Genomic DNA, 17,648 nt, shown 5'->3' on the forward strand with positions numbered 1-17,648 from the left:
CTTCCGAGGTCACAGCCCAGAGAGGTGACCTTCCGTAGAGCAAGTAGTAGGGAGAGAACCCTGTGACCCTACTGTACTGCGGGTGCAGTTGTACGTGTGCACCAGTTTTGCCAATGAGCACTTCCAATCAGCCTTCTGTTCACTTGTGAGGGCGCGGAGCATTGATAAGATAGTTCTATTGAACCGTTCACACTTCCCGTTGCCTTGGGGGTGGTAACATGTTGTGTGGGACCCCCGCACGTCACAGCTCTTCTGTAGTTGGTCCATCAACTGGTTGTAAAACTCTCTCCCCATGTCGTGGTGAATTCTCTCTGGAAATCCGACGCGGAGTGCAAACTCATTGAATAGCTTGTCAACAACAGTTTTAGCAGATTTGTTTTTCGTGGCGTAGGCTTGGGCGAAACCAGTGAAATGATTGATCACAATAAGAATGTACTCAAACCCCTGTTTGCATGTCTCTAAGTGTAAAAGGTCAATGCGTACTAGCTCACCTGGGCGTGCTGTGACAATGGTTGTCATGGGAGCCCTGGTTGCTTTGTGAGGTTGCTTTGTCTTGAGACACTCACACTCTTGGGTGACAAACTGTTCTATGTCAGAGTACATACAAGCCCAATAGAATCGATCTTGGATCAGGTTCAAAGTTCTCTCGACCCTGAGGTGTCCCATTTCTCTATGAAGCTCGTGGAATACTGTTTGACAATGCTCTTTTGGGAGGATAAGCTGTTGTTTATCTCCTACTTTCCTAAAGAGAATTCCCTCCTCATTGACATTCAACTTTGCCCACTGTCTCATTAAAACTCTGACGTCCGCCGGTTCTGCTTTCAGAGCTCTCCTGGACGGGTGCTGATTGTCCCTGTTATAATGCAGAACTTGGCCTATGACAGGATCTCTCTCCTGACTGTCTCGTATCTGTTCTGGTGTCAGGGACTTGGATCGAGGGTGTGCACTCGCATCTCTCACTAAGTCTAGTGTCTCTATGGGGACGGTTGCTAACCAGACCGAGGGGGTGTCTCCCTGCACACTGACTCCCTGCACTGCTGCACTGAACACCTCCTGACCCACCTCCTCTGTACACTGTGTCATGAACGCATTAATGTCTAATGGCATGCGGGATAGGCCATCCGCATCTGTGTTACTCTTTCCCGGCCTACAGATGTAGCACTGAATTTCAGACTCCAGCTTACAGCTTCCTGCCTACGACCTGCCAAAGACCAGTATAGAGGAATGTTAAGCCCTCCCACTACTTTCCAAGAGGGCGTTGCCAGATTTTCAATTTCAGGTTTTAACCAGGAGATGGCGCTTCATTCACAAATACAGAAAGACAAGTTTCATGGACTTTCAGTTGTGTTTTGAAGAGCTTTTGAACACATCAATATTTTAGATCAACTAAAGTATATCTAATCTTGTAATTCAATAATATATAGTCTTTATATATTAAATAATCATAATTATAATGTAAATGTTTACATTACACTTCTTTATTTGTTATGCTCATACCTTTACCTTTACAATCGTTTGCTTTAATATGCAGTATATTTGTTGTATATTTTTGTGTTTGCTTCCTCCTGCTCCCTTTCGGACAAATACTGTATCATTTATTATTATTATTAATATGAAGATATTATTAAGATAAGATAAGATAAGATGTTACTTTATTGATTGAACATTTTAGTTTAGAATGTGCTGTCTGTCCCACGGTAATTCAGAAGGCTCACAGGTCACATTCCGACCATTATTTAAAACAATAGGTGCTTTCACACCGTCTACAGTTTGATTTGTATAGAGGGAGCTCTGTGGCTGAATGGCCAGCGATTAGGTGTGGCGCATTTATCATAGGTGATCAGAGCTAACTGCCTGCCGTCAGATTTAATTTTAAAAAACAGATCTGATTTTAAGACTATTTCTGCGCTCATAAAGAATGATAAGAATAAGAATAATGCGTATTGAACTGGTTTAATTAATTAGTGAGTTTATTTAACACTAGAACCGCCAATCGGGTCAATTTGTGTGATGTGTGTTGTGTATGTGCAATATAACTTTTTTTCAATATTAAAGTCTCCCAGTCCGTGACTTTTCCTGAAAGTGTGTTATGTAGCACCCTATGTTGTTAAAAATTGCATTCTAATAGCGGGATTTGACAGGTTTAGGTCTATACAAAAACCTCTGGCGGTTCTAGTGTTAAGGTAATTAGGTACAGTGGAAGCCCTTTTTTATCAGTAACGAATTTAGCAGTTGAACATAAAAGTCAACTAACTGAGGGTCACTTGCAATGACAGTGCAATTTAGCTGCTGGAGAAGAAAGATCAGGGGGGGAGGGGGGGAGAGAGCTGTGGTTGATGGGCCATTAGTTGTGTAAATACACAGCTGAGAGCTGCCGTTTCATTCAGACTGTTTAAAAACGGTAACAACGGACTATTTTTCTTAGCGGATGCATGTCAATTTAAATCAATACATACAACTATTTTTTAAATCAATACAACTATTTTTTAAATCAATAAAAACATTTTCTAAATCCATAAAAGCATTTAAATTAATATTGGGAGTCATGTCGTTACTTTGTTGAGAATGTGGCCATGTAATAAGCGGGATAATTTGCAGCGACTTGTTCCTTATGGGGAAAATAGCACCCGTCATGTGTGTGTAGAGGTGTGTGTGGTTAAAACACTTTCATGAAGTGAAGGAGGTTTCCCTTCTATAAAACAGCTGTGGGCAGCAGTGAGTGTCACGGACATGAATTCATGCACACACTCTCCTGTCCTGCCAGGCGACACGCCCGTTCTAAGCCGTGTCCCCCACTCCTCACATCCCAAGCATCCCCACAAGTGTATTATGTTGTTACATCTCAGATGTTATGTTTCAGTTGTGCTCTGTCTATGTTCAGTGATGCAAACTTGTCACCTTCGACGAAATTCGCCGTTTTGAATCCAAAATAGTTAGTTTGTGTGATTCATGTAGATCTGCAATAAAAATATTTTTGGGGTATGGGGGGGTCTGGGACCCGGAGTAATCTGCGGCCGTGAGCTGTTATGTGCCATCATGACACGCATGGTGTTCTTTTTTATTTATATTATAATGAAGTGCGAGCTGTGTGCTCAAGTCTTCCTGCCTGTCGGCTCTGCTCATGGTGGATGTATGATAAAGCTCTGCTGCTCCGACATGATGGTCTAGCTTCAGCAGCTACATTACCTACGGGTGCGTTCATTAATATTAACTGTGCGTCCGGAGTCACTGTGGCACAGACTGGACCGCTGGTGAACAGCTGTTAGAACGGGCCGTTCAGGTATTCAGAGCAGAGCTCCCTGTCGGAGCGGCAGAGCGTGATGTGAACTGAAAAGTTTTTCTGTGGCAATATTATTTAAGGAATCGTTGAGCTAGCTAGCTAGCATACATTGTCACTATCTGCTAACGTTAGCTTTAGCCTTCTATTTCTAATAGTTTTTTTCATAGGCTATAAACAGAGGTGGTATAAGTATATATATATATTGTACTTGAGTAAAAGGAGAAGTACTCAGATCTTGTCCTTGAGTAAAAGTAGAAGCACATAGATCTTGTACTTGAGTAAAAGTAGAAGCACTCAGGTCTTGTACTTGAGTAAAAGGAGAAGTACTCAGATCTTGTACTTGAGTAAAAGTAGAAGTACTCAGATCTTGTACTAGAGTAAAAGTAAAAGTACTCAGATCTTGTACTTGAGTAAAAGTAGAAGTACCAGAGTGTAGGAATACTCTGTTACAGTAAAAGTCCTGCATTCAAAATGTTCCTCAAGTAAAAGTAGAAAAGTATTCTCATCAAAATGTAGTGAAAGTAGTGACAGTAAAAGTAGTCATTGTGCAGATTGGTCCATTTCAGAATAATATATATGATATGTTTTATAATGATTGATCATGAAAGTGTTCTCAAAGCTGGTAAAGGTGCAGCTAGTTTGAATGACTTTGTATACTGCAGGGTAGCTTGTGGATTTGCTCCAGGTGGAACTAAAGTCTGATTTAACACTTGATTATATTTCACATCATTCATCCACATCTGTAAAGTAACTAAATGTATTAAATACATGTAGTGGAGTAGAAGTACACCATGTACCTCTGAACTGTAGTGGGGTAGAAGAACAAAGTAGCAAAACATTGAAATACTTAAATGAAGTACAAGTATCTCAAAATTGTGCCCAAGTATAGTACTTGTTGAGTTTATGAACTTAGTTACTTTACACCATGTGACTATAAAGATAGAAAGACTAAGCCTTGCACAGAGGCATGAAAATACATTTTCAAAATGCTCAACAGTGCTGCCAAAATTATAAACTGACTGCTACACAATTTAAAATAAATGCTTTTATATATTTCTATTAGATGTGACTCTTTGGCATTTCTGTTATTATTAACACTGCTGCTTTAGTTGTTCTGCTAATATCCTCTGTTATTCCTCATTTTAAAGCCGATATTCTGTGGGGTGGGGGAGCCGGGGGCTCGGATCCTTGTCACCTTTTTCATACCTGATGAGTTTGCATCCCTGTATGTTAAAAAGCCTCAGTCACCTTAATTCATGTAATAAAAACATCTCAGGTCAGTAACACTCAAAGCTAAATGTGCAATACCATGTTCAGCTATGTTACTATTTATAATGTTATTGTTGTTACATCAGAAGATGTACATATTGGAATGAATTCTTAACTTACAGTAGGCTATTTTTTACATTGTGTGTTGGAAGGATTTATTAAATTACTATGAATATTGTCATTGTAGAAGGCTTTTAGAGAAGGATGAACTATAAGCCTGAATTACATAACATTTTATACCTAAAAACATAAAAGCCACAATAAATAAATCACAATTATTGTAGTTAATTTTACCTCCCGTATTGCTTTCAACCCACCAGCTTTTATGGTGTTGTTAAATCACTAACTGTAAGCTTGTCACATACAGTCTATGGTCACTCAGAGTAACCTACAGTTAATTTAGCTGCTGTAGAAGAAAGATCAGGGGGGGAGGGGGGGAGAGAGCTGTGGTTGATGGGCCATTAGTTGTATAAATACACAGCTGAGAGCTGCCGTTTCATTCAGACTGTTTAAAAAAGGTAACAACGGACTATTTTTCTTTGCGGATGCATGTCAATTTAAATCAATACATACAACTATTTTTTAAATCAATAAAAACATTTTCTAAATCCATAAAAACATTTCAATTAATACTGGGAGTCATGTCGTTACTTTGTTGAGAATGTGGCCGTGTAATAAGCGGGATAATTTGCAGCGATTTGTTCCTTATGGGGAAAATAACACCCGTCATGCAGATCAGGATCCCTCCGCCGAGCTTTGGGATCCTGATCTGCCGACGAGGCTCCATTAAAATATAAATATTTTTAATGAATTACTGAGTTTAGGCACGTTAATAACGTTTTAATGAAGTTGAATACAGTATATTCATATGTGTCAGTGATTTCATGTTAATTCGGCGAACATAAAAATAAATGATCGTGGTGAAGATGATGATTAAATTAGGATTAAAATTCGAGAGCCGGGCTGCATTTCCTCCTGTTCGTTTTTTTCGACTAAACAACATTATTTTGTTAAATAACAACATGGTGATGTTTTGTAAATGATTACGCGTTTCAAACTGTCTGAAATGAATCGCTACATCTGTATACTTAATGGAAAAGTCAAACTCGGACATCTCCCCAACCCACCTATGACCTGTAGCATTAAGCTTAGCTGTTGAGAGGATATAGGTTAAGGGATTGTTATCTGTATATACTACAAAGTGTGGGGCATGATAAAGATAATCCCGAAACCGTTCACATATTGCCCATTTCAGTGCTAAAAACTCTAATTTTCCCGAGTGCATGTGATAGTTCTTTTCCGGTGGTGTTAGAGTGCTGGAACCATAGCCTATAACTACCATTCTGTCTCTGATACAGTACTGCTCCCAATCCCTCCTGGGATGCGTCTGTGTGGAGAACGAATGGTTGGGTCATCTCTGGGTATCCCAGAAGGGGAGGCTCTACCAGCTTGTCTATGAAAGAGTTCAATGTCCTTTGTAGGTTATCTGTCCATTGTATAGGAGTGTTAGGTGGGAGGTTCCCTTTCTTCCTGGTAGTGGCCCTGACCTTCTCTCTGTTCATTTGATCAGGTGTTGTTGAGAGCAGCTGGTAGAGAGGCTGGGCTATTTTGGAGAAGTTTGGGATGTATGTGCGGTAGTATGAGAGGAATCCCATTACTCTTCTCAGCTCTCTCACTGTTGTAGGCGCTTTCTCCTTTAAGGCTTGGACTGGAGCCACCTCAGATGGGTCCATAGTGTTGCCCTGTCCAGACACTATCCGCCCCAAAAATCTCACCGTCCTCTTCAACACCTCACACTTCCGGGGGCTGAGTTTTTACCCTGTGCCCCTGATATCTCTGTAACACAGTTCTCAGGTGCTCAATGTGGTCCTCAAAGCTGGAGCTATGGACCAGATTGTCGTCCAGATACAGTTGACACATTTCATCTCTCAAGCCACGCAAACAATCTTCCATGTTCCTCTGGAATTCCGCGGGCGCAGCACTCAACCCGAACGGGATTCGGACCCAGTGGTACAGACCCCAGGGGGTTATGAAAGCTGTCAGGGGCTGGCTCTCCTTGTCCAGGGACCCCTGGTGATAGGTCTTCCCCTGGTTCAGTACAGAGAACCAGGAGCTGCAAGTGAGGGAGTCCAGCATGTCTTGGATTTTGGGTATGGGGTGGCGATCAGGAAGTGACTTTTTGTTCAGTTCTCTGTAGTCACAACACAGTCTTAAAGTCCCATCCTTCTTCCGTACGCACACGACCGGTGAGGCGTACGGAGAGCGTGAAGGGGTCATCCAGCCCCGATTCAATAAATCCTGGATATACTCTTTCACCTCCTGGTGTAGTGGCTTTGGGACTGCCATGTACGTTTTTCTTACTGGGTTAGTGTCGTGCAGCGTGATGTGGAGTTTTAGTGAGGGGATTGAGCCGATGTCGTCATCGTCGTAAATGAACGCGTGACACTACTCTCTCAGCAGCTGTTTTGTGATCCTCTTTTGCTCCTCGTTTAAGTGACTAAGGTCGACCGGAGGGTCCCACCAGGCGGGTTTATGTTTTTTTGAGTTGTCACCTGGGGCTGATGCGGTGTTAGTTGGTGATTTTAATCCCTCTCCTCCGGTTATCTGCTCAACACTGGCCGCATAGGCGGTTTTGACTGTTTGCAGGTAACCAACCACAGTGCGTTGAGTCAGGGTTACACTGTATTTGTTTGTGTTGGCGATGGGGACTGGTACATAACCTTACCTTTTTCTGGGGACCCTGACTAGACCCTCCTCTATCACCACCCCCTCTGGCAATGTCGGCTCTTCACTTGGGACTAGTAGCAGGTCTTGGCCATGATACTGAGCCCCAATGTTGACATTAACATACACTGTGGTGATCTGTTCAGCGCCCAGAGTGATTGTTCTTTTTCCTGTGTGTACCATTCCTACATCTTCCTCACTATGGCATGGATAAGCTGAAGCACTGCTTGTGCTGTCTTGACTGTTATCTGGAAGGCTTGACACACAGTATGGATGGTCTCTGTCTTTGTTGTCTGACTACCCTCTCCTGTTATTTCCTCTATCACGTTTTAGCCAATTATGGGCTCCGCTGCTACGTGTGGGTCACTTGACACTAAAATAGGTACTAGAAGTGGCTTTGTCCTGGCGGATTCTTTCCCTAGTCTAAACTTTACCTCCACTCAGCCCATGAAGGGAATCTCAGTCTGGTTGGCTGCCACTCCCAACAAAATGTCGGAGCCTAACAATTCACTGAGAGGTCGCACCGTGCTGTGTGGTAAGTGCAGCTTTCTCCATTCTTCATTAATGATGGTCGCCTGCGCGCCTGAGTCCCATAATGCTACTACTGGAACCGTATCCAGTGTGCAGTGGACAATGTGTCTCTTCGCAATCAACTTGATGAGTTTTCCCTTGCGTCGTGGTGGGAGACAGTTGACTGATGAGATTTGAGGCGGTGCGGGAGGGGGGACAGGTTGCTGCATGTTGAGACTGGATGATTCACGGGCTACCGAGGGTCCCGGCTCGGCAGCCCGGTCTCGTTTCCCTGCTGCTCTCCGGCCCGTCGACATCCTCTGTAGAGATGCCCCTCTTGTCCACACTTAAAGCAATGTCTGCAGGAGTCACCTATCTGAGCTTCCTGACACGCCCTACAACCCCTGGGCCGACTACGGCTGTGTGTGAACGTTTTCTCTGTCGGTCTAGCTTGTGTGGCCTCCACTGTCTGTAACATCAACTTCTTAATTTCTAGAACCTCCGCCCTGAGCGCTCCTATTGGGTCTGTCTCTGTCTTGGGTCCCTGACTTTTCTTACTCTTCCCCCCTGCTTCACGGAGAGTAACAGTGTCAACTGCTGCCGCTGAGGCGTCAGGTGGATACACCTCCACCTGCACTTCACTGACTTTTGGGGGCTTGTTTATGACTGACTTTCTCAGTTGTATTTGTCTTTCTTGTTCTAAGTTTGCAGCCTCACTGGTTCGCTCAATTAACACCTCATCTGTGACACTACAGTCACTGAGATACGGCTTGAACTAGAACTTAACCGCATCACTCTAAAGACCAGTCTCTACGGAGCGGAGGAATTTAGCGCTGGGCTAAACTGCTCACCTTCCTCACCTGCATCATCATCACTGGCTTTTCTCATTAGTTTCTCTTTCAGTTCTATTGCTCTGAATAAGAAATTCTGCGCTGACTCCTTTGGATCTTGTGTCATGTTCATCAGGCGATGCAGTAGTTCGGAGGAGGAGTCCACTTTGTAGTGACCCTTGAGTATGGTCTTGAGGGTGTGCAGCGTCAGCTCTCGCTTTATTTCCAACATCTCCCGCAGATGAAGACCTGGGCTCACAGCACGTGTGACTGCTTCAATGATCTCCGATTCTCCATGTCCTTTCCGCTGTCCAGACTCGATCTGGTTGATGAGGCTTGTTTAGAACAATTTGTCCTTTTGCCCCGCTTCACCAATCTGTCCAATTATCCGGAACTCCCGCCTCAGCGTCACCTCGGGCAGTCTGATTGGTGCTGTGGTAGCAGTCCTTGTGCCCTCTACTTTTGCGGTCACGCTGGCAGGCGCAGTGTCTCCTCCTGCTGCTTGTGTCTTCCGCTTGATCTTTTCCTCCAACGCCCCGATTTCCTCTTCCATCTGCTGCTGTAACTTCTGGTACTGCATTTTCAACTTCTCTAACTCACTTGTCTCCTGAATTACAATCTCAGCCTCAGTTTCCCCCGGTGTCGGCTTCAGAGAGGCCAGGTAGGACAGCACATGTTGCAGATACTGCTGATACGACTCTGCAGACTTTTCATCCTCCTCGATTTCATCTAACGTCGTCTCCACCAACCTGTTGAGGGTGCGTCTTGTTTTGCTGGCAAACCCCCCAACAGGTGCGTTACACTTTAGATGCTCACACAGGGAAATGAGCTCCCTCTCCTCCAGCGTCAGCAGTATCCTGCTTACTTCGTCCCTTACTTCCTCCATGGTCCTCCTCTGCTCGTCCATCTATGCTTCTATGCGGCTGGGCGTGGGGCTGAATCTAACCATCCTCTGCTACCAAAATATGTAGCGTGGTACAGAGTGAAGTAGCCCTCCACTACACATTTAATTTGAAAGTCTTTTATTTTGTTCTGCGAAGAGCAAAAATATGTATCTTATTATCACAGTTCGCCACACACACACACACACACACACACACACACACACACACACACACACACACACACCGTGACTTCACTCAAGTGTGTGTTTAAGTTCTCTGCACGTATTCACTATACTAACACAGAAACATAATGAACATTTGCATCAACATCCAAACAATAATCATGTCTATTGCATTGCTATTCCAAACCAGTTTCATCTTGTACATTCAATATCAATTATGTATCTCTTTTAACGTATTTATTTGTTAACTATACACGAGCAGTCCGGGCTCTTTAGACCGGCTCATTGTTCTACTCTCCCGCCTCACACTCGCTCAAGCTAACTAGGCCACCAGTGCTAACTACTGGCTAGCCATTTTCAGTACGTTAAGTTTGCTGAACATGTAACGTTCATAAACACTCCTACATAAAATCCAACCGGGATCATAAACTCACACATAACATATTCACCCATCAATTACACAATTCCAACTCTCCGTTCTTACCTGCAAAGAGCAAAAATATGTATCTTATTATCACAGTTCACCACACACACACACACACACACACACACACACACACACACACACACACACACACACACACACACACACACACACACACACACACACACACACACACACACACACACGTGTGTTTACGTTCTCTGAATGTATTCACGCGAGACTTCTCTTTGTCCCCGAACACAGTGTAGCGAACTCGCCCTCTGCTGGTCGGAGTTAGACACTACATACTGCTAGATAACACTACATTTTTCAAACTATAAACCAACCATTTATTATCAGAAAACACACAGACAATTCTCACCACACTCTGAACATGAGCTGTACTAAATGCAAATCATGTTAACCATGTAATTACTAATAATGTAGGTATATCAACCCACTGATGGCTCTGTATGCCACAGTAGCATTTAATCAGTTAACAGTGATGGCGGCGGCGGCGGCAAAAGCGTCTCACTTCTTGAGAGGAGTTTCGTCTTTATGTCATGATCGAGAGATACAAATACTGAATAGTTTAGATGAGAAAAGGCATCGAAATGCCAGGTTACTAGTATTTATCATGTAAACAGAGAACATGAATAACCGATCTCTCTGTGCTCATGTAAACACCATGATGTCCATGTAGAGATGCAGTCAGTGTGTTTTACTGGAGCCTCAGTTCGATAAGAGATTATTTTCTGAGTTCTTTAAGGTGCTCTCTCTCAAAATGGTAATGTGCATTATGTTTTAATTATACTTCTTATCATTCAGAAGCTTTTTGTGTGAGTTTATGTTTTACTGAGTGCTTATAGGCAATTTCCATCCGAGTATTCAGTTAACTATTTATTTTCTGTGCACATTACATAGACTAGCTAATATTCTACCTACTGCTTGGGACTTTGAGTCTTCAAAATATCCAATGTCACAGACTGGGACTTACTGTATAGTCAGTTGTATTTACATTCAGTATGACTTGTTATGATTCAATGTGAAAGAGTATACTGCTCAATAAATAATTATCACTTCACCACCTCTCTTGATATCTAGGCGCTTGAGAGTGAGTCAGAGGCAGAACACAGGGACAGTGGAGAGAGGTCCATTGCTGAGGTGAGTGATGAAAGGGAAATTATATTTTAGTGTAAATTGTGATGTGGACTCTCATCCCAGAATTTTAAGGAAATCAGTGGGGATATTGAACAGGAAACATTTCAGTCAAGGGGCATCATATGACCAATATAGACAGAAGAGCAACATTTATTTGAACATTTAAGTCGATACCATTCCTAGGTGAACTTAACATCCGTATGGATTCAGATCAGTCTCAATATTAATAAATGCTCAAAGAAGAATTCACAAATCTATTTTGCGATTTATATATAAATGACTCTCCACAACAATATCTCTCAATGCACTCACCAATATTTATTGTTGTATATAAATGTACAAAAAATGGGCATTTAAACTGCTTTTTATTAATTCAAAGACGGCTCTGAATTAATAGTCAAATATGTTTCCTTTCTTTACGACTGGATGAAATTACAAAATGTACCCATCATTTTCCTCATGCTAGTATAGCCACATAAAAGTATCAAACCACCTGTTAAAATGCACCAGAATACAGGAAATCTATTTTTTGTTTCGTGGGGGGGATCCCCAAACCCCCTGTTAAAAATGTCCCCCCCACATTCAGGATGCTTCCTACGCCCATGGTTGGGTGTAACGCGTTACAGTAATATATTACTTTTTGCTGTAACAAAGTAATGTAACGCATTACAAATGAAATGTGGGTAATATATTACCCGTTACAATGCTCAGTAACGCAGTTACAACACATTTTAACCCGAAATTAAAGGGTGTTTTGTTTTTTAAGAATGTACTAACATAGCGAGACATTCCAACACCAGACAAATAGCGCGGGTAGATTAGTAAACCTGGTGTTTACCCTTCAGGCTTCGCGTCGGGTTCTTCGGGGCAGTTGAATTTTATGCACCCTCTCTATTCAAAAAAGAGAACGGAGCGAAAAATACTAACAACAAATTGTGTCAGGTGAACGTGACCTGCTCCGCTGCGCTTGCATCATTTCCAAAGTGCTTCCACAGCAGTGACACACATCTGTGGATAATCATTTACACAAAAATGGTTAAAGCAACCATCAGTAAACGCAAGCAACACTGCATCTACTGCAGACAGTGGCAACAGGTCAGATGGGGACATCACGTTACCCTCCGTTGTGGACACTAGCTTACTCCCGCCTGACTCGCCGCCCTCGCCCCCGGAGCAGCAGTCTTCGTCGCCCGAAACTACGCCGCCCCTGTGCGGACCGCAGGTGCCAGGATACCACGGCAAAACAGAGCCTGCCCAGGTATATCTAAACAAGTACCCGCCTGTGGGGTTAGGCGGTCATTTTGCAGCTTGTGGTATACAAATAGACAAGGGCTAGAATATTCATGTGAAAATAGTGCCATATTCTGCCATGCCTGTAGAAATGTTGGGTCAAAAATAATGCATACAATAGCACAAATGCCTTCACCACAAATGGCTACAAAACTATCTCATATCCCAAGCTTATCAACGAGCTAATGTTGCAGCTGAAATGTTCTCCAGGTCACAAAGTCAACCTCAGTCACATGATGATGTGATACCAGTTTTGAAGGACAGTAAATGTTCTCTTCCCAGAGTATATGATGGGACCAAAGTGATGATTTAGAACATGGTTTTAATAATACTTTTGCTTCAATGTTTGCCATTTCAAACCATGAGCTGGTTTAAATAATATTGGCCTTGATTTACAATATGTTCTCCTTTGTTTTATCACTACAGTTTTGAAGCTTTTGTGCTTTTCTTTGCCATAGTCCACTTTGGACTATATTAAATATTTCAGGATTGCACTTTTAACTCACTTGAAATGTTCTCACTTGCTTGGTTTCAAAATATAACAAAGGCCATAATCTGTTCATTAGGGATTATCAATGCTATTTTTCATTGCTGTTGCCGGCCACTATTGCTCATGTAAACCTACTACTGCTGCGCCCCCTGTAATCTCAGATGCACCCCGAGTCATTTTATTCTGGAACCGGGCCTGTACACGGCCATATACTAAACAAACTCCAGAGCCCATTCCGTGTCCTGTTATGGTTTACTTCCTCTCTGCCTTCTTCTGGTGATTTATCTGATGTCCAGCGCTCCGTCTTTTAACCTCTTTTACTTTCTCTTTCTTGATCCTCCTTAGCAACCTTCATTATAGTCCTTGACAGTGGTCTGTACTGTATTAACAACGTGTCACATGTTAAGAATTTACAATCAGAATCGAGTATTCAACTAAGCCGTGTAATACAAGTTGTTAGTAGCCTTAAGGGCCTACAGTTGTTATGCTATACCACATTGCCCTTCACTGGATGTATAATGAGCTGCACTAAACTACATTTTAGCATTTAAAATACCCTGCCATTTTTTTGCGGTTATTTAGGTGAAAGTAAAGTAGTGTAACTCATTACATTTCAGAGACAGTAATATTGTAATGTAACTTATTACTTTCAAAAGAGAGTAATAAGTAATATGTAATATATTACATTTTGGAAGTAACTTGCCCAACACTGATGGGAAGTGCTCTAAGTAGATCAATGATGATTTATTGTCATTATCACAAGTGTTATAGCCTATATGAGAAATGGTATCACATGTATTTAATTACCTCTGGTGTGCCAACATTGATGTATTCAGGACCAATAGTATACTGTATATGGAAGAGAGGCTTCACTGTCAAGCTTTGATGTTTTTGTAAGGCTCCAAACACACTTCCATCATGAAAAACTTGCGAGTATGCTTACCTCAGTTATATTTTCCACCTCCATAACACCTGATTGTAGACCTTTCAGGGAATATGTCCTGCATATGGAAGAGAAGTTCAACTGTCAAGATTAAAGGATGACCTTGTTTTATGTGGGCTATAGTTTTGTGAAGCTCAAAACCCACTTCTGTCATGACAGCAATCTTTAATGTGAATAGTTTACCTCAGGTTAATGTGTCGCACACACAATGCCCGATTGTGGACCTGATTCTGCACTGGAGCCCTAAAAGGGTAGTGACAATTAGCAGTGAAGTTATATTTCATTTGAGGATGAATTAATCTGTGAACAGTCCTTTAGATATTACACAAAACTGAACGAAAAAAGTAATTAATGGCATGTCCAACATATTGTCAAAGTTACATGGTTTCCTACCTGAGTTGGTGCAGTTGCTTCACTTATAACCGCATTGGTATCTATGACCTATGGAGTTGCATATATGTTATATAACAAAGCAAGGAAAATCATTCCATTTAACATTTAATGAACAGAGCTAACATTAACATGCACATCTAAAATACCAATCTTCATAACCCACCTGCCCAGGTAAAAGTATGTTGGTGTTGGGTATAATATAGAGCCTACTTGTTTTTTTTAATCCAACATAGTGTTGGCCTCCACTCTCGTCAGCATCCTCCTCTTGTCTGCCTTGGCTAGAATTAAGCCAATTACACCAAGGCAGTATGTAGGGAAACTCTGGGTTATAAACCCATGGAATTCTGTAAGGGTCGACGAGAGGGGGATTTTTGCCAGTTGCCAGGATCATTGCCAGTCCTCAACCCTGAAAGACAATGCACTCATGCCCAGTAATAAAGAAATAAAGAGAAAGACAGGATACCAATGCACCAAGTACCTACCTAGGCCTAGACCAATTTATGTTAGGTACTTGCTTTCCTCTGCGCTGGGAAGCTTTTTTCTTTGTGACGATTGAAACAAGAACAAGTCCACCTTCCACAGGCCTGGCTTTCTCCCTCTCTGTTTACCTGCATAATATAAACGTTATGTTAATACATGCATTGGTCTAAGTACAGGGTTCGGGTTATAAACTGAGCTCTATGTTTTTTTTTTAAAAACTAACGCGCGCGCACACACACACACACACAGCAGCCCTCTACTTGCTACAAACTTAAATATGAAAAGGTTCAACTAAGCACACACACATCATCTCTGCTCGCACAGCACGCTCACAGGCATAGATTGCGCAATAATGTATTGCGCACCTTGGAGGTCTAGTGCAGACATATTGTCATTCAAGAGATGCGTAGTTCTTTTGGAAAACATGTTTTTCTTTTAGCCTATTTACCTCGTTAACGTAAATAATACTCATTACATTTACGCGTGCATTATTTGAGAGTAAAATAAGGGTTATTGGTAACATTGTCCATTTGGCTATTCAAATGTTAACGAAATGGACAGACTTCCGTGCACATCAGCAGCTGTTGGATTAAAACAGTTTAATTAGACCCTCCAGAAAAACGCGGGCAAAAATCCTTGATTATTTGGGCTAAATTCCTTGATTATGCGGGCTAAAATCCTTGATTATGCGATTAAACATGCGGGGTTTTTATGTGATTTTATGCGGTGAAATTGCGGGAAGTTGCGAAATATGCGGAAAGTTGCGAAATATGCTAAATATGCGGGGGAAAAGAATAACCATCTTTTAAAATATTGGGCTGTCTTATTTATTCTCTCTCACACACAACCTTCCATTAACATTAAACCCCTTTACTATTCAATTAAACACATTCAATGTTTATTTATTGTAAAAGCAGTTGGGCTATTTTAATCTCACACACACACACACACACACCCCCCCCCCCCCCCCCCACACACACACACACTTCTCCGCCTCATTCTGTTTTCATTTACTCGTTCGTTATCTGACCAGCTTCAATCTTGTAGGTTACTCCGCAGCAGCAGAAAGCATTTTCGAATGTTTGAATGAATCAAAGTGGGTCGCCACCGTCGATTTTCTCTTATGCTCCAACACACAGTTGCACGGGGTGCAGAATAGTTTCCCCCCACTTTTTGCCCGGTCTTTAGTAGAAATGTTCGTTGGTAAATGAGCTCTATACAGTGTTGTTTACATTCTGTGATGCGCGAGCTGATGACGTCACGTCAAGACGAGTTAACTTTTTTTTCTTCTCAACTTTGTGTGGAAAAATGCGGGGATTATGCGGCCTTTTGATAAATATGCGGCTTTTTAAAAATCTGCGCCATTTTGCTGATTATGCGGTAAATTCTGCGATCGCAGAATCGCGTTTTTCTGGAGGGTCTATTTAATGCACTTTTAACACTCATGTACCCAGAATTCCTGCTCCTTTCCTGGGTTATAAAGTGATGAGGTGAAGCAGCAGCAGCAGCCTGCTTCTCCTGGGTGCTGCAGAGTCATTTTCAGGCTCCTCTCTACAATTGTCCCCGTAAAAATGATTTATAATCATTATTTTTGCATTTCAATGATTTATGTTATAAATATGTTCTGGGCTCGAACCTCCCCACCTCCGCCGCGGTGCGCCCGGCAAACACTGTTGTTTCTCGAACCCTCCACTGTTGCATAGCGGCCTTCGTCGGCTGCGGCATTCAGCAATTGACCTTGCTCCGGGCAACGGTTGCCCCGGGGACCAGTGTTCGGTGGCTTCACATGATATAGGTCGACCCTACTTCATCAAAGGCTACCTATTTGATCCTGTGTAACCACATATGCTTGTCTCAAAGGAGTAATGGCCTGGTCCAGCCCGGGTGTTTCTCTACAGCTTGTCCAGCCTTAAGCTCTGATATGAGCAATTGGTCCTGCGGAAGCTGAAGATGATAGCAAATTGAAACTCAAAGGAATTGACGGAAACGCACCACCGGGAGTTGAGCCTGCGGCTTAATTTGACTCAACACGGGCAACCTCACCCAGCCCAGACACGGAAAGGATTGACAGAGACCATCTTCTAACTGACATTGCTTCTAATAATAGCGCACCACCAGGAGTGGAGCCTGTGGCTTAATTTGACTCAACACAGGCATGACCTCACCCGGCCCGGACACGGAAATGACTGACAGACCATGGGAGTCTACCCAGTGCTTGTCTGTAAACATCCAAATGAGGGGTGTGTCTGAGGTGACTGCTCTGGCTGTTTCTGCAGCCTCCGCTTCTCTCTTCTCTACCCCCCCAGAGGTGAGCTTGTGCTCCCGCTGTAAAAGGCGGGTGCGCGGGCACCCACTGCCACTCACTCTGAGCATGGCTCCCGAGCAGCGCGTTCTCCCCGGCAGTCCGCCAGCAGAGGAAAAACACCCACTTCTCCGCCTCTTCCGAGGGACGAGGGAACCGCGCGGGGGGGTCTGCTGGAGGCTCCTGCCGGGTGCTCCGAGCTGCGTTTCACCGGGACCTGGCTCGAAAAACTCTGAACCCTGACTCCAGTGCGGTGTGGCGGCCTCGCCCTGGCCGTCCACCGTGCACCTCCGGGTACCTGACTCCCCTGCCTCCTCCGGGGGCAGGTGCGAGGGGTTCAATGCCTCCTCTCCCCGCTGCGGCAAAGGCCGGAGCGGGATGGAGTGCCCGGAGGTACCGTTGTCCCCACGTTGCCATGTTGTCTGGAGGATAGAACCGATAGATGACATACTCTCTACCCGGGTTACAAGTCACTATTTTCGGAGC

At 43.1% G+C, this 17,648-nt stretch overlaps 1 protein-coding gene across 5 annotated transcripts in view; it reads left to right on the forward strand.

The window, feature by feature from the left end:
* LOC307035777 (uncharacterized protein) overlaps nt 1–17,648 on the forward strand; it is a 54,209-nt gene that overhangs the window by 33,478 nt on the left and 3,083 nt on the right. For 3 of the 5 annotated variants that reach the window (XR_013807185.1, XR_013807187.1, XM_079675478.1), the window contains one exon: nt 11,208–11,267. The exons of the other annotated variants lie outside the window; for them this stretch is intronic. The gene's annotated coding sequence lies outside the window, so the exon portion shown is untranslated. The remainder of the gene's footprint in view (nt 1–11,207; nt 11,268–17,648) is intronic. 5 annotated transcript variants of the gene reach the window in all.

The sequence above is a fragment of the Notothenia rossii genome (genome assembly GCF_949606895.1).
Source record: "Notothenia rossii genome assembly, chromosome: 4".
NCBI lineage: Eukaryota > Metazoa > Chordata > Actinopteri > Perciformes > Nototheniidae > Notothenia > Notothenia rossii.